The 18,600-nt window shown below is 38.2% G+C and overlaps 1 protein-coding gene across 8 annotated transcripts in view; it reads right to left on the bottom strand.

Moving 5' to 3' along the window:
• The window catches only part of PHF21A (PHD finger protein 21A), a 133,582-nt gene that overhangs the window by 112,801 nt on the left and 2,181 nt on the right, over positions 1-18,600 (bottom strand). The window contains exon 2 of one of the 8 annotated variants that reach the window (XM_030949288.1): positions 7,715-7,829. The exons of 6 other annotated variants lie outside the window; for them this stretch is intronic. The gene's annotated coding sequence lies outside the window, so the exon portion shown is untranslated. Of the gene's footprint in view, positions 1-895; positions 7,669-7,714; positions 7,830-18,600 lie in introns of those variants that run through there. One more of the 8 variants, XM_030949290.1, reaches the window with a different exon arrangement.

The following is an 18,600-nucleotide window of genomic DNA, read 5'->3' as shown; positions in this document are numbered from 1 at the left end:
TTCCCTGTTTATTTTCATACAAAATTATTAAATGAAGGTGTAACTAAGCTGTGGCCCAAGTACCTCAGAAGTTTTTATAGAGAACTTCATTCTTCTGCCAAGGTAGTCCCATTCTGACAATTACATTGAGCCATTTACTTTACTTAATGCAGCATTTTCCTGCTCTTAGGATTTCTAGACTACCCCATAGCTCTGCTACACTCATGTTCAGGACAAAGAAATCTGTTTCTATAAGCCATGAACTTTCTCATTCAGGCAAGATGGAATAATGGTGAGATAAACCCCATATTTTCTCATAGCTTTACCCTGGATGACACTCAGGTGAACTACTCAATGCAACACAGCTTCATGGGACTGACACAAAACTACTGGAGAAACATAGTGGTATCAACTAAAGTATAGATGAATTCCCAAAATTCATCTTTGCCAAGCCAAGCAAAATGGAGTAACCTTCTGGAGGTCAAACACGTATCAGAATACTGCATTAAATAAATAAATACACACAAAAAACCCCTTTAAAAACCACTAAGACTTAAAGGTAAGTATAGAGATGCAAACTTTACCTGAACACTGGAGGCAAAAATTGACTCAATTTTTTTCTTAAAAAAATGTAATTCTACACTCAATAGGAAACCTAAAAAAAACACCAGTTTGTTTCTTCTAGGGACCAACTCAACTCAATTCAAAGATTTGTCTAGGCAAAAGTAGAGTTTCCAGAGTATATGCAACTTTTAAAAATATATATATAATTATTTAAACAGTGATTTAACCAGCTCATTGCAATGGAAACCCTGACAACACTTCAGAAAACATTTGTGATAGAGTCCCAATGAACTATTAGACAACAACCTACACAAAAAAAGATGGACAAGTGAGAACAAGTTTATATACACACCTTGGAAATACCTGTTTTCTATCCTCCATTACAGATTTGTTTTCTGATCTTAGCAGCTGTTTCCTTCTCTCTATTCTGCACAATATACCTCAACTGAATTACAACTTCTGTTTCAGTCCCTTGTCATTCAAAAAACACCTGCCCTAGAAGGAAGGAAAAGAAGGATGGTACCATTCTCCACACTCTTTTCAGTCCCCTCTGCTTAAAAAAACATATATGCTTGTTCCAGACAGAAGGTATTTAGGTCCCCAAAGCCAAACGTGAGCATTTTAAAGAATTCTAAACTCAGAGGTATTTAATGTCTCAGAAGTCAGTCCCAGTGAGTAATAGTCCCTCTTGTCATTTTAACCTGTGCTAAATGGCATATTTTCAAATCATCTATTGGAGAAACAGTAAGAATTTCATTTATTTCCGCCCTTCCTATTTTCTCAAGTTGCATTACCAAGCACATAACATCTGGCACAAGTTCTGTGGGAGAAGAGGCTTGTACATCATCCTTTCATATACTCTACAGGCTCCAGTCCTGGAAGAGGGCAGAAAGGCAAGAAATAAATTTTTTCTGAAGAGGACAGGAATGGTTGTTTACTGAACAGACCAAAGGACCCTGGGATCAGCAGTAACATGTGTTGCCAATTTCTGAAGATCATGTGACTTGCCTCTGTCAAGTCATCTTCCAAATACAAAATAACAATACCTGATTTATAACAATGCAAGTATTTATTTCTTGACTTTGTATGTTTTTAGAAGCATCTATTCACTAACACACAAAACCATGCTTTGTCCAATTAGAGACCAACACTAAAGCAAGCTTCAGCTGCTTAACTTCATGAGCTACAAAACCAAAACACAATATTCAGTCTTCTCATTCATTAAAAACTGTCAGTCTTACTTTTCAAAAATCTTCAAAGTTCTTACTCAAGCATTCAAGGCAACAGCAATTTTTATGAATTAAAATTTTTGTGGTTATTAAGTTTCTGCTGCAGTCACACAGTACACTAGAGACTGTTCAAATTCTACAACAGCTTAATACTAACCTACTAAAAAAATTGTTTTTCCACAACTTGCAAAGCATCACAAGCATGCACCCACACAAGAGTACAAAGTGCTGTGAGCTTCTGAATGCAAAAATGTAAAATTGTAATTCAAATTACTAAAGGCAATTACAAATAGCAAGAAGTTGAAGGACGATTGATTCCCCCAACAATAACCTAAACCACCTAGATATCTGAAAATTTGTATAATCTATGCACACTGAGCAAAACTGAAGTAAAGGATGCAATTCCTACAGCAGGTAAATCAGCACTACCATGTGTTGCCAAGTTCTGAACTAGTTCATTTCAATATCTTCTGTCAAGTTACAGTCTGGGTGTCACATCTGCATGTTCCTACATGACACATTAGTCTCCTTGTCCTCTAGGCCAGGAGTCTTCTGGACAGAAGTGTCTGTTGTAGCCCTTCTTTCTACCCCCCAGATATAGGAATGAGCACTCACTACTGTGGGAGTTTAATTATTTAACACCCAATCAATATTTAGAGCAGCAAAAGATAGGTAAATTCACATATATAGAAGCATTACGTTCAAAAGAAATATTACTTGCAAGCAGTACTTATTCTCTGAAAAGTATCTGTTCTAACAGATACTTGAACTGTCCTAACAGTTCAACTAGTTAATACAAACTTCCCCCATAATCAAATTAAGATATTCTAGCTAGACAAGGAGTAAACCTATGAAAGTTAACACCTGCCATTTGCCTGGCAGTCAAACTGTCTTAAAACTCATTGATATCAATGCTAGGTGAGTGAGAAGTTTCAAGTTTCAAACCAGAGTATCAAATAAAAAAAAATTAAATTCTACCACAATAACAAAATGAGATGAGCAGAGGATTATTGGTATCTATTAAAAAAAAATAAAAAATAAGCTGGTCATACTAAAAACATCACAGACTTGGTTAAAAAGGCAAGACAAGGACTTCCACAAACTGGAAAAGAACTGAAGAAAAGAGGCTGGAATGAGGCAGGATGTAGGAAGAAATTATAGAGGCAGGAATGAATTATATTACCCTTTGAAGGTGATATAATTCATGATACTGAGATTACAAAGCACTGGCCATTTAAACAAAAACCCAAAACACAGAAAACAAAACCACACACACAAAGGAAAAAAAACCCAACAACAAAACCCACATTTCTAAGGAACACTCTCTGCCAAGTATTCATACAAAAGATTGCAATCTTAATGAAATGAAGCTTTTGGACATCCAACTTCAAAGCAAATGAAAAGAGATGCTGGAAGACCTACATCTCAAATACCAAAATGTTCATACACCATATTGCAACAAAAACAAAAGGAAGCAAAGCCATTTGTATACCTCACACCACCTTACAGAGTAAAAGTCATGAGAGGACCTACACAAAAGTAATAAAGAAAACACTGAACAGTCAAAGAGCAGGGAAGTTACCACAACAAGGATCAGGGTTAAGTCTGTGAACATACTTTTAACTTATCTGGCAAATAGAAAAGTTGCACACATTGTGATGCTTTCCATCATTTCAGATAGCTGTAATTAAAATAAACTTCAGAGAGTTACAGGGGATCTGATAATACCAGATGACTGGTTTTCATTTATCATTTTGTTGTCCCAGGTCAAGAAGTGCAAAATAATATACTCAGAGGAAAAAATAATCTAGCTATAAATACACAACGATGAAGTGAAACTAAGCATGACTACTTACAAAAAAAGATTTCAAGATTACTACAAGCAAACAGTTCAACTCTCAGCAGCAAGAAGTCCGAGAAAAGTGTCAGAAGGTATTAGAAACAGAACAGAGCAAAAACAGGCAACATTCTGCTGTGATGCACACTGCACATAATTCTGGCTGCTCCACCTCAAAAAAGGAAGAAATAGAAATGGTACCAAGAAGAATGACAACAAGACAGTATGTTTAAAACAAATGAAACTATTTTTTTTTCTTGCACCAATCTATCTCACACACAGAAAATGCAGGTAAACTGCACAGAACTTGGTGCTGTGAAACACTATGTAAGCCACAGATATTTATAAATTAGTTCAAAAAGGCAGCAAATTCACCTATAAATAGTTTGATGTTGCTATTCACAGTGCAATAGCCCAAATGTAGCTTCCATCTCAGACAGCAGCTAAACAACTGTCAGAAACCTACTGTTAATATTTCAGCGGCTGACAGAACGCACCCATTTCCTACACTGTTCAGTCAGCTGCTGCTGCTAGGCACTGATAAAGCAAGATGCTGGATTAGATGGACATTTGGTCCAGCAGAGTATGCTAGTTCCTATGTTTAATCACATTGAGCAGCCATGCTGGTATATGTCTTGGTTTGTTTTGGAGATTGGTTTTCTAGTAAATAAACCCAGCTATAATTCAAGCACATAACATTAAAAGCAGAAATCACAGCTTCTGAAGCAGACATCAAACTGGTTTGTGTCATATAATGCAACACTGAAATAAAGCCATAAGCAAGTACTGAAGCTAAAGAGCTTTTTTTGTTTTTATATAATCCACCAGACTGCTGAAAAACTCTCCTCCAAGCCCCTCACCAATCAGGGTGTCAATGGAAGGAGACTCAGGCAGTCTCTCCTAACTGAGAAAGACTCAGAAAGTTGGAAAGCAGCACTAAACATAAGCCATGGATGTTTGCTGCAAAAACTGCTAAGACCCATTTAAGACTGGCAATGATTTGGCATCATCCCAGCTGACCAGAGGGAATATCTCCTGAACCAATGGATTCAAAAGGAACATGCAGATGAATGTCTGACTTCTCTCCAAGAAAACTGAACTTGTTTCAGGTCCTGCATGACCCTGGAAGAGTGCACGATGCTCTCTGCTTTTTTTTTTTTAATAAGGAAGTCTAGGTGAAAAAGTACTCCTGTCACAGAAAATGCATATGCTCAAGCTGAGGCCCAGGACAAACATCGAACAGAATTCTGCTACAAGTATTGCTAATCCTGCTAGAAAGCACTGCCTAAACAATTTGATGATTGTCTGCTTTCTCATCACTGTCAGCTTCCTTCTCTTCTGACAGATGAGCTTTTGAAGATAGCCAAACTGAAAGCCATGTAGGATACACAAGCAGGTCTCAATCTGGGGGAAACAGAGAAGTTTCATTTTCTAAAGCCCAAAATTACAACAGGTCTGGAAAACAAAGCAAGTGTCCAGTATATAAAACCTTCCAGTATTGCTGTAGGCAGTAAGATGAAGATGAACATACCCAACAAGCTTATCATCTTTACCAGGAACAAGCAACTATCGAGGATAAAAACATGCAAAAAACCAGAAGCAGCTTTATGAGCAGTTTCATGAACTCACAGATACTGCCTCAGTGAGATTATTCTCATCTACACTGTTGAGAAAGCTGACCACAATGCAGTTTATATGAGAAAGATCCAGTTTACATGAGAAATTCCTAAAGTCACATAAAAGGACAAGAAAATAAGAATTTCAGGCAATGCTATTTTTCCCCTTCATTTCACATAGGAGCTATTATAATTTCGTTATTTAAAGAACCCTCTCCTTACAGAATCATACAGATTGGTTTAGGGTTCTTTCATTTTGTTTTGCAGGGGGAGGTATCATCTACACCAGTAATAGCATTGGAATTGGTCTTGCTGAAAGAAAACAGCAACACAGTGCCCTTATCCTAGAGATGTTTGCGCAAACTACACCAGCAACAAACAGCGCTACAAACTAACAATTCAAAGAAATTGACACTCTTGTTTGTAGTTGGGAACTTTGGATTTACTATATGTTTTCTCACTCCATGCTGACGTAGGCTCAATGTTTCAGGTTGAATTTGTTGGTATCTCTCAGAGAAACACAGGAAGATGCAATCATGTGTGTGTACTGAGTTTATTCATGCTTCAGTACTTCTGTTAATCATCCATGGGGCAACGTTTCTCTCTTCTCCATCCCACCAGCAAATCCATCAGACATGCATAATTTGTCTTCCTGATACATAACTTCGAAAGTTTTCTTCTCAAGTGCTCCATGTTTCATTAAGAGTAACTTCTAGTGTACTCCCAACAGTTCCTCTCAAATCTTATTCACATTTTTTGCTCCCAATAAAAAACAAATGCTTATCCTCTTGCTCTCCTCTCAAGTTCTAGGCGAGTTTCTGCACTTCCCTCATATCTACTGATACTTCTTCAACTACTACACAGGAAAACTCTGTTGATTCCTATATATTCCAAAATATAGGCATTTTGATTCCTCGTACTCCCTTCTCACACACTAGGATGCACAGAGATGGAGGAACAACTGGAAAACTGTACAGATATATCCAGATTTATGCATACTTGCCTGCAATTCCAAGCCATTGGTCCTAGTGATGATGAAGGCTGATCTTCCCAGTGCAATACAGTTCTCATGAAGTTGCATACTTCACATTTCCATGACACTTCCACACAAAGCAAAACTGCTTTCTTTTGCAATACAAAGAACAAGAGTTGAAAGTCTTTTCTCAGAGGACTGCAGCGCCAGTGAACAATGTCTCTTTAGATCTCAGTTTCTTTAATGCCAAGGCAATATACCCTGCCCTGAGATTTATTTTACAAACATTTCATTAAGCAGTGGTGATGTATGCAGGACTAATTGCACATGAACAGAAGCACGCCAATCACTGAATTGTTAACACAAGATACTCTCTGAAATTTCATTAAACCCGTCTATAAATCAAGACATGACCAAAACAAGAATTCACAGAAGTCATGCTGCAGAGTATGAGACGTAGTGGTTACCTAAGCTGCCTTGTGTTTGGCCTTGAATCTGTCTCCACAGTTACAGAGTAGAGATGTCACAACACACAAATAGTTCAGTAAAGACACTGTACTAACCCAGCTTACTGATGAAAGACAACTCCAGGCTTATGCAGAAGCAGTCTCAAAACATGAACAACTCTTAATGAAACATGAGAGGGGCATATGCCAAAATTTCTGTGTTCCATATACATCCTAAGACACCAGCAGAGACCACCAGCAGTGACACTAAGGGCTATGGCTGTAGATACTCCAGAGCAAGAGAGATGCATTTAAAAGATCATGATTCAACATCCCATCAGAGCCCAAGAGCTTAACAACATGGGTAGTCACAGACATGGGGTTCTAAGCACGAGATTCACAGTTTTAAGTGAGCTATTTACAGTAAACAGTGAGGTGTATAACAAAAAAGGAGCCATACTTTTCATGTTTGCATTCGAACATAGGTCCCTTACTATGCAGCACTAAGAGATAGTGGAAGCAACACCGGACCCAGCCAGCTGTGACAGATGCAGAAACTTGAGTATTGCCAACTCTACTGATTTTTCACTTGGAAAAGGCATTTTTACAAATTAATAGAACAAGGTATCTGTCCCTGAACAGTACTCACTTGGGAGGATTGAAGAATTCTGCACACATAAGCTGTACACAAAACAGTTTTAACAAGCAGTTAAGACTCCAGCACGGCCAACACTCATTACTCAGTGTTACTTTTGCTATGCACTGACCCATTCCACCCAACCAGACCTGTAAAATCCTTTGCACCAGACTTAAAGTATGGCACAGAAATAGTGACGGTATGCAGTAAAGTACTAGTACCTCATTCATATGCAGGACATAGACAAAGTACATTCAGGAGATGTTTTAGAAACAATCATACCTATGTGATAACATGTAATTTCTTGTATTTATACATTGCAACAGAGCTAGAAAGGTAGAAAAAAAAATCAACAGCAACAACCACCACCACCTTTCTTCTCTTTTTTCATGTTCTGCAGAACTTAGGACTGTTTCTTTGCACCAGTGCTTACCCATGCAACTCAGACGTTACTGGATTTCAAATTCACATTTATCATTATCTCCCCACATATCGGAAGGTCTCCCATTCCCATTCAAGCCTTTACTTTTCCTTCAATCCAAGATGACCTACAAAAACATATCCAACATTTCAAAAAGAAAAAAAAATACCAAATTTATTTTGTACAACCAGTTTTACAAGAATCTCACTTCCATTGGGACAACACTACCTACTTGTACACCACCCATACTTAATCAGTGTATCAGTTCTAGGCTCACTTTTGTTTACAATATCGCAACATTAAGGATACAAATAAAGCAGACAGTTTTCTGGATTAAACACACAAGGGAAGGCCTCCCTTCCTAGTTTAAGGTTTTCAATAAAATTACTGTAATGCAGAATAAATCAATTTCTCTCTCTACCTCAGTTTCTAATCCAAACATGGGAATAATGATACTTCCCAGACTGACCTGTTATCTTTTAAGTAGAGCAGATTCTTGAATAATAACAAGCACACCTATACTCCAATGAATAAACTATGCTGATTCACATCAGCAGATTGCCTGGGCCAAATTCCATGTTGCATTAACAAGTCAACAGGAAGCACTCCAAAATTATTACACTGATGTGCTCTGTCTTCCTTCCCCTACATACCAGTCAGCTGGCATTCTCACTGCTTCTAGTACACAGGTATCAATCTCAAATACTGTCTTTCCTTCCCCTTTTATTATATTCTCCCTCCTCACCCCCTAAAAGACTTTTTTTTCTTCTTTCTCCTCCTCAAAACATACACAAATGGGAACTGTAGCATCTGGAGAATGGTACTTGTAGCTGGGGTAGTCACACTCAATGTGGGAGTACTGATGGTAGTCACTAATCCAAAAGGAAGAATTCAAGTAACTATACACTTTATAGTTCCTTTCTTCATAAAACCATGATTATTCAACACAAGTAAAAAGATTTACACACTAGGTTACAAACATAACACTGAATCACCGGGCCAATTTAACATGGAATCACATAAGCATACAATTAGCATTTAATGGCAGAAAAGTGCAGGACTGCTGTACAATGGAAGTAGACTTCAGCTACAAGAAAACTAAGTGTCCAAAACAGTTTTACTCACACTGATTGCCACAGATTTTTAACTGATTGTTTACTTAAAGTTGGAAGAATAAATTGTAGGCTTATCTAATTTTAGTGGCTACTATAAACAGTTGAAAGGCATATCATTTTCAACATTCACAATGCTGACAGAGAGTGAAAGATATCACAGAACATGGTATGATTGCACTTTCTGAACAAAAGGATTGGCAGTTCTAAGAAGGCTGTTGTGGCAGCCAATTATTTTTATTCCCAAGGGGCCAGGGTGCTTCACCCAGAGGAGAAGGAAGCAACATGCTGCTGAGGGCCACTCCTTCACGTCCCCTCACACCAACACCATCAGAATCTTCTCCTGCTCTCCTGGGATCCACTGATTGCATGTATACAACAGCCCTACACCAACATTGTCCTAGAAGATGGAGCAAACTACCCCATGGCAGGAAGATCTACCACAACAGCAGAGACTAAGACAAGACAAAACAGTGAGGAGCACTAAACTAGTGCTGTGTACACCAGTATGCATTTGTATGTGCCAATATGCAGTTGTATCAAGACCAACACTCACACTACTGCGATATCAGTGTAGTGCCCATCATTATGGAGACTGATTTGCAAAATTACTCTTTAAACAAATGGTTTTGTTTAAAAATGATCCGATTTTTAATGATCCCATTGCTGTACTACAAAAGATGTTTAAACACATCTCTCTACACACAGGCACATACACACAAATTCTCGTGCACTCCTCTCATTACTTTGTCCTTACATATTCCTCTCCTTACCATTTCAAGAATAGGGTTGTTGTGGGTTTTGGGGTTTTTTTCTTATTATAAAGTCTTTGAGAAAAATCACAGTTCCTATCAATTTAAACTCTGGTTATAATCCTGTGGGGGGGAGAAGGGGGTGGTGGTGGAATCCATGAGGACTAGAAATACACAAGAACATTTACTGTATAATTTTAAGTCCCCTTCTAATGTAATTTCTGATCCCCAAGAAACTCATATGAGCCTTACTGCCAATTGGAATACCAAAGAGGTGTCATAGGTAAAGGGTTAAAATGCATCCTGCATATGTGGGAATATGGAAAAGATATGTTTAAAAATATGCAGATAGTATTTAACTCCATTTCCCAATTTATGCAAGAGTTTCTGAAAAAATGACAGGAGCTTCTGGCTTACCTGAGAGAAAAGTACTGGCATGTCTGATGTATAGTACTTTCTACACACAAACAGAGATTTAACAGATACTTTTGCCCTTCCTTAGTTTAAGCTTTCAAGTGAGTTAGAGTGAGATTATCTATATACATGATGATGAAATCACCTAATATATAAAAAATGAATTAAATATAAGGAAAAAACAGCATTAAAAGAAAAAAACAACCACGACCACAGAAGTGTAGATTAAGTTAGCAAAAGGAAGCCAGAAAGAAGGTCCCAAATGGTGAGGAAGATACTGTTACCACAGTAGGGTACTAACCCTGCACCTGCATCTCCCAGGCCAACACCACCAGGTTCTGACTGACTGCAAAGAAAGCAGCTCATCACCACAGAACAAAAAACATTTCATTACACTAAACACTACACAAGCTCTTTCTCAACAGTGAGGCATCCAAATGTAATTCCTGCAAGAAGTAAGGTGGAAGAAGAAAGACATTGTAAGTCTTATGGCAAGAAGAAACTGCTACACATGGACGAGAATTATGGGAAGGGAGGGTATTTCCATGCTTATTTTAGAGGCTGACATTCAAAAGAAAGTAGAGTAGGTGAAATACCCCAAATTGCAGGTAGAAAATGGAAACAGGCTGATTCTGAAACAAATTTCATAGTGACAAATCCACTGACTTCAGCACAATTCTCTAAGACCGCAAAATAAGAGGTATGGTGTGGTGGGTTTCCTCTTTGGGAGAAGAACTGCAGTAGACTCACGGGCAGGTACCTGGCATTCAGAAAAAGCACAAGCCTGGCTAGTGCTTCCCAATTCATTTCTGACCAGAATGTACTCTCTAAAAGGGTAAAAAAGGGGAGCTCAGGTAGCCACATCCTTTCCTTTTGGGGTCATTGACAAAAGCATCCTTAATACACCAAATTCATGCTCCACACAATAGATTTACATGATGAAGATGCTTATCAGAGACAATAACTGCAAGCTAAGCAGCAGTGAAATGGTATCTGGAGTTCCAGCTAGATGCAAATTACCAAAAAACTTCATTATTAGTAATATAGGCCACTGTAGTCCTTTTACAGAGTTATGAAAAAGGCTTGTTAGTGAGGTTGGGGGGTTGGATTTTTATTGTGCTTTTAATTGTTTGGACTTAATTTTTTTAAAGTCCATCACAAATCAGGTTATTCAAATTTCAGACCAAATATCTCAATGTCACACTAGCAAGACGGATAGAGACAGAAAGTATTCCTTGGACACATCAAGGACTAATTATTAGCCTTCATGCAAAATTTTGTCACACTAACAAATTAAGTAAAAGCCCTGAATAAATAGATTCCAAGTTCTTACAGACCATTACAAGAGCTCAATATTAACCCCTTTTTTAAGGTATAGCAAAGACACTAGGAGACAAAGTACCCAGAGGGATCACCAGCAGCCTCTGGTGCCAAAGTACCCCCAGGGATCACCAGCAGCCTTTTAAACAGATGTCAGATTCTTCAAATTTTGTCCAGAGCTTCAGGCCTGCAAAATCCACTTAAAACTCTATTTTGGGGGGAAAAATCCTGGTACTCTCAATTCAACTGTGAAGTTTCCCATTGGCTTGAGCAGGGCCACAATTTCTTCACAGATGAGGACAGATTTGCTCTTATGAGATAAGAAGTACTTACAGACGTTTTTCTTTACAACTGAGCATCAAACCCTTTTGTACATCCGTACTTCTCACTTTCCTTATCTGGGATACCCTGATACAGCAGCGTTACAAAGGGCACTGTTGTAGGCTCTCTACAGAAGGTAAAATGTCCTTGAAGGACAAGATACGTCATCTTTCCACTACATATAGATTTATCTTGGTTTCTTCTCTTGCCTGTTGTATAGGCCCAAGCAGCCAATGAACAGGAATTTCACACTTGCATAGCAACAATGTCAGCCTTTCTAATCATGTCAAGATACTAATAGTAACTATTTCAGCTAAGTGCGTGTCCTGTCAGCAATTTGCTCCACATGGGCTGTCAACGGGCTGGGAACACTTAAAGAAAACTATATTACTGTTTACCAAGTCCTTCCAATTACAGTACCTGCAAGGTTTTTGATTAATCTCTTCACCTTTTTGTATCAGTTTTAAACAGTGTCAGCAACATATGGTGTGTACAATGTATCAGTGCTGACAAAATACAATCCTGACGCAAGGAAGCCATTACCACCTAAATATCTGCCATATACATAATCTGTACAGGTGAAGGAATGAGAACTTTTTTTAGGTTTTCGGTGTTTTTTTGCACAACCTATGAAGCACATGTGAGTTCTGAATTTATAATGAGCAGTATTTCTGGACACTTACTAAAAGAAAAAGAATTTTGTCACACAGACCTAGATATTAGCTAATTATGGTGATTACAAAGAAGTTACTTTCCAACATTAAAAGCCTGGAGGTCTTAATCCCGTTGCTACTTATAGAGATTCGATTTCAGGTATTCAGCTATTCTCTCTAATTTCTGCAGGACTTAGTGTTAAAAAACATGACTTCTTGCAAGACTGGAGCTCTAATTAATTTCCCCAAAAACATAAAAACAAAGTGTATTTCATATTGTCTGACACTTAAATACAAGCCTTTTTATATTAATATCTCATACAAACCGAAGAACAAAGAAATTTACAGGGATCAGTTAAAGTTAAGTGTTTGCTCACTTGAAAATGAACTGCATTATCCAAATCACGGCACACGAGATTACAGCAAATACTAAACTTGTTGCTGGATGAACAACCAAAATCAACTTAATGTCCATTTGAACTTTGGCAAATCTGACTGAGTGTTTTGTGAAAATACACAGTTTCTACAGATATAAATAAAGTATTCTGAAAAGTTACTATTCCTCTATACCAACTTCAGAAACACCTCACATTCTTTGATGCGAGTCTGACGTGAGTTCAAGTGCAGAGGTCAGGACTAAACACACCTGACAAAAACTGCCAGATGTGTTCTGCTTCTGGCGGCACCTGCCAGTACCTGTGTTTGTGACTCTGTGTCCCCTTGGGAACCAGCAAGGGAGTCACCAGCCCCTACAGCATGAACATAAATTGGATCCCCTGCTCTGATGCATAAGGCACCTATGTCATCACTCACTCTCAAGAAACACAGCAGAGAAGTGAGTTCTCATCAGTTAAAAATGCTGTTAAAACTCTCTTTCACTGTAGGAAAAGAAATCCACTGTGACCCACTGTCCTGCCAGCAACAGGAAAGGACAACATGGCTGCCATACTGCCAGTAACAGAAATCCCCTTCTGCCAAATGTTTCCATCCATAACACTGCTCTGAAAGATTAAAAATCCCCAGAATGTCAAATAAGATACTTGCAATAACAGATGAAGCAAGGTGTTAGTACAATTATTATATTCTTTGTACAAAAACACATAAGCAGTTGGAAGACTTCCTTCACAGACTGCTTTTCTCTAAACATATTATGCAACTATAAAGTATTTTTACTTGTAAACAAAAATACCTGACTGCTGCACAGGCTTAATCTGACCAACAAGTACTGGATAAGGTATTGAGAACTGCGTTTCTAGAATATGATAGAATCTTAAATGCTTCACTCCAAATCCCCAACTTCCGCTCAAGAAAACTACAGGTCCCAGGATGCCTTAGGATAGCACAATCCTAGCAGGCCATTGCAATAAAAACAGAGCACTGCACACTGGGGCCTGTAGTTTCCATGAGCACATTCTTACTCAAGATGAGACCAGATGTAGGCCATATTGCACACTTCCACAGACCTGCAAACAACACACACCCCCCGAACAGGGAGACCGCTGCTGGTAAACGTCAGGTAAGCGGGATCAATAGCCAGTTCTCATGTGATGAAGTTAAAGAGGCCAAAGATCTCTGCAGAAATAAACATCAGCTAACCAAGAGTCCTCACGGAATAGCAGTTTGGCTACTTTTAAACATGCACAGTTTGCTGTAGTTTTTTAGCACCTTTTACTGAAGTGCAACAAGAATTTATGGGGCTTTCCTCCCAAGACTGCTACATTTAATAACATTAAAGAGTACTCTTTTGAATAGCAATAGGAAAAGTATGTTTGGTGAGGGGCATATTCTCCCAGTCCAGAATTCAGTTATCTGGAAACAAATTGCTCTCCTCCTCCATTTCCACAATGTGCTGAAGCAGGGGCTTGCCTCTCTCTTCTGAAAAGAAGTGGCTCTTAGCTGAAAATTAAATAGCTGTGTCTCAGCGTAGGCCTCAGAGAGGAATACGCTGTACTTCAGTAAAGGGAATGGCAGCTCCCCCTACCAGTCTGTTCTAAGAAGGTTTTAATCGAGGAAGGAAACAACCAGGGAACAAAATGAAAAAGTCCTCCTTTTTTCCCCCCTCCCGCTTTCCTGAACTCTGGATTATTATTATTAAAACAATTAAAAAACAATAATACACATATAAAATTCCATCTAAGAACTTATATGCTTCCCTAGTCCTTGTAGTACAAGACAGTCTTTGCAGCATTTCCAGGCTAGCAAGCAGCACCTGCAGAAACATGCAAAAGAAAAAGGACCGTGCAAAAGGAAAAGGCTGGGCCAAGAGAAAGACAGCATCCCACTACAAGACAAAGAAATGGTGATGCTTCAGTCACCTGAAAGTCATCCTGATGCACTTCCCTATAGAGGCAAGAGGCCTCAGGAGCATCTAAAGGTTTTGTCAATACAGCAATGCTGTCCATAGGCCAGACAGCTGTTGCCATAGTTACTATCAGCCAGCTTATCAGAAAATAATTATTGTGATTACTCAGAAGTTTTGCTAAAACAATTTAAAGCTTCAATAGGATACCACTTGATCTCTTCAATTAACTGTTTGCAACTATGCTGCCTTTGGGATCCATACAGTTAACTTGGATCTGCAGGGTTGAAGTGGAAGAGGGGAAGCAATCAATGTTCCTTCTCCCTTTCATACTGACAGCTTGTATTTCATACGCAGAAACAAGGAAGCTGAACCACCCCTAAGCCTGGCTGCTCTGCTAGAGTTCTCTCACAGGCCATCTTAAAGTCACAGGCTCAAATCTGCCCTCATTTGGTTTAACTACTCACACATCCATACTGCAATTCAAGAAACACGCTGGCTACATTTTCGAAGTGTACTTTTAATTACATGTGCAAAGGTAGAGTCCCTCACTTCAGAGGCAGGTGACACAACTTCTGTACCAAGTGAACTTTCTCTCTTGTCCTACTTGTCAGGTAGAAGGGCAGAATCAGAAAATTCACATTTTAAGAAATTGGACATTAAAAATGCATAGAAGCTGTATGAATGTGGCCTAGAACAGAGGTCAGAGGAAGCAGAGCCTCACTACTCCTGTACCACTTATAGATGCATTCCCACCAGTAACAACAAACATTAGGCTTAGGCTGGGGTCTGGGGGCTGGAGGCAGCGTGTTTGTTTTGTGGTGTGCGGTTTTTCAAAGCATGCTTTGAGCATACAGTCTCTAATCAAAAGAGTGAGCATTTGTAATGACAGCAAACAAGAAATCTCAGGCAAGAGGGAGCAAATAATAGGTCAAACCATTTAGGCAAAGAGCTTTTAAGGCATGGGGAACTTATTCCACCAGAGATATTAAGCTGGTGTCAACAGTATACCAGAAAATAATGCTGCAGATAAGCCTGTATCACGCAGCACATTTTTTCCTCAAAAACCTGGAATGATCAAACTATTAAAACAAAAGATTCTGTGGCAAAGTTTGGGGTTTGTTAGGACAGTAGGCAGGGAAGACCAAAGGAAGGGACCTGTTAGAACTTTCTACACTATAAAAATTATTTTAGGGACAGGTGATTACAATGCAAGTGCATCTTTCCTCAGCAATAAGTACTTTTAAAAACTCTTTAGATTTCTGTACATTTTACAGCCTATGATCTACGCTTCACTTTTGTGAAGTTTTTACATAACAAAAGCAGAATCAAACTTTAAATCATACTTTAACAATTTCAGTCCAGAGAGGAACTTTGTAAAGTGCAGGAGCCATAAATAAAAACTTATGAAAGGAACAAAGCTGCTGCATTTATTTTTTTTTAATGAGACTCTATGTGCCATAAAGAAAAAATTAAAAGAAAATGAGAAAATACAAAGCTGCCCTCCCCCCACACCAAATGTAAACAAAATTATTTTTTGCCTGCATAATGCATATCTCCACCACCAGCACAAGCCAGACACTGGCTTTGTGCTATACTGAACAGGAAATATTACTGTAAGGTACCTATAAAAACTATCCTTCTATACCCTCTAATTACAAGGTACAGAAGTAAGTACCAGCCCTTTGCATTCAGCAGACATCTCAAAACCCTTCTGTGCTCTGCCCCACCTTTCCACTATATGGTTTGTTCCTAAAAAAACTTTGTGCTGTTAAAATACATAGAAACAGGATGTGAGCTGCTTTCTGGCACAGAGTAATTGAACAAGGGCAATTCACGAATGTACAGGAGCCAGGCCTTTTGTAGAGTGTTACACTTCTAGTATACAGCTACACACGTGACTGCACAGTTGTGAGCATAAAGGGTGAATGGACAGTGAAGAAATATTATTAGAAATTTAATAATAGGTTTTTAGCACTGCCCCTTCTACACAAGAAGCCCCTCCTGAAGGAGATGCTTTACAGCTCACGTTCCATGAAGATGGCCCTCCAAAAAGCAAAGCTCTATCACCCTATGAAGTTCTTTCTTATATTTAATATTTGAAACAAGTAAAACCATCAAACCCGAAGCAGCAGTGAAAAGGTTAGGATGACCAACACGTTTCTCACATGACATTCACCTTGAGTTTCTGGTACCCATGCAAAATGCCAGTAACACATGAAATAAGATAGTCCATCCAGGTTCCTTCAAACTAGACTAAAATAAAAGAGAAATCTCCATTGCAAACAATTTCCAGTAGTATCAATTCATTTGACCAAATAAAATTCTTCATGGTTCTGAAGAAAAAGGATAAAGGAACTGAACAGCTACAATGTGTTCATTATAAACAAACTGCACAAACAACACAAGTGATAGCCAGGCTCACTATCAAAGCTTTCCAACTTCACACAGAATTATACAACTTTTTAAGGAGTCAATAAAACACATCTTATTTTCTAAAAAAAAACCAAAACAAAACCAAAAGTCCATGACAATTGTGTCCTTTGTAAGGATCCACGCCAAGATATTTTTAATTTTTTTTTAATCATTATTTCTACAGTGAAGTTTAAGAGGCGCACACAAAACCTCATCTCTAAAAAAAAAGTAAAGTTGGAATAAGAAACAGTTAGGAGCAACATTTGAAACACAGCTGAAGCTGAATAGCCTACACTGAGCAGATAGCTTTACAAAACCTAAACTTAAAGCGGAAATGTCACTGTTGAACCTGGGAAACACAACAGCACTTTTTTCTAAGCAGCCTAAGTTTTAATTTCCTACTTTTGCTTTTTTTAAGTTCTTTGAAGGAAATTTTTTTTAATTTTTCCTAAAGGAAGAAAATCCCTTTCAAATGCCTGCTTCCATCAACAAGACTAGTTCAGGACGTACACAGAGGAGAGCAAAGATTAAAAACTTTCAGGTAAAAATCTTAAAAACACTAGTGGCAAAAAAATTATTAATAACAAAGACTCCTTCACATAACATTTTGAATCACACAAGATAGCTAGTTAGCTTTGCTAGTTAAATGAAAAATCACCAAAACACATAACGGGATCCACTCCAAATTTCTTGTTGCTCTTGGTCACTAAGGCTGAAATGCTGGGATATGACATAGCTGACATCCATCTGGCGGCAAGTACTCCCAGTGAGCAAGCACCTACCTTCTGCTAGACAATGGGTCTCAAGACCTTGAAGAGATACTCTATATACACTACTATACAACATGAAATGAATGGATAGAGAGGCTGCTCCAAAGTCCCTCTGTATCAGCTCAAACCCCTATCTGATATAACTATCATAAAATAATCTCTCTACCATAGTGAAGTTGAAAGTTTTAAAAACATTTGAGAACCTCATAATCTATTTTTTTAAATACAGTTTTAAGGTTTCATTTACTGAGCTACAGAATTTCTTTCTAATAATAAACATTTAAAAATGCTCCCAAAGAAAGTTTCATGCAACTATCATGAAGCATGCACAGATATAAACAAAATTTCCAAAGATTGTGATCTTTCTCCTAAGATATGATAATTAACTTCTTGAACTAATATGGGTAGTTATGCTATTTTTTTACTAAAGATCCTGTTTTCAGTAGTAATTTAAGGTTACTATTTAATAAAAACTATAAAGTTGTATTATGCACAATCACTAACAAGTTCAATATTAAAGTTCTGTAGTTAATGTTAACCTGGTAGAAGTAATGAATTTTAGAATTTTAAGTGCTTTTTTTAAACAAGGCATTGAAACACATGTCTTTTTTTTCACAAATGAAGCCTCAAAATAAGCCTCCCTTCATCAAAGTTCGAAATTCTCCTGCTAATGTAGCAGGTCTAGCGTCACCAGCTAACTCTGGGAAATCACAGGAAAGCCAGAGGAAGCCAAGTTACAAAACTGAAACTAAGCAGGTGTCTTCATTGTTAGAAGTGAGCACAATGAGAAAAAGGGGTGGGTGGGGGGGGCGGGTGGAGGGAGGAAGAGAAAAAAAAAAGAG

This window comes from Camarhynchus parvulus, chromosome 5 (genome assembly GCF_901933205.1).
Source record: "Camarhynchus parvulus chromosome 5, STF_HiC, whole genome shotgun sequence".
NCBI classification, from domain to species: Eukaryota; Metazoa; Chordata; class Aves; order Passeriformes; family Thraupidae; genus Camarhynchus; species Camarhynchus parvulus.
The sequence above is the reverse complement of the archived record's forward strand: the minus strand, read 5'-3'. Positions and strand labels throughout refer to the sequence as shown.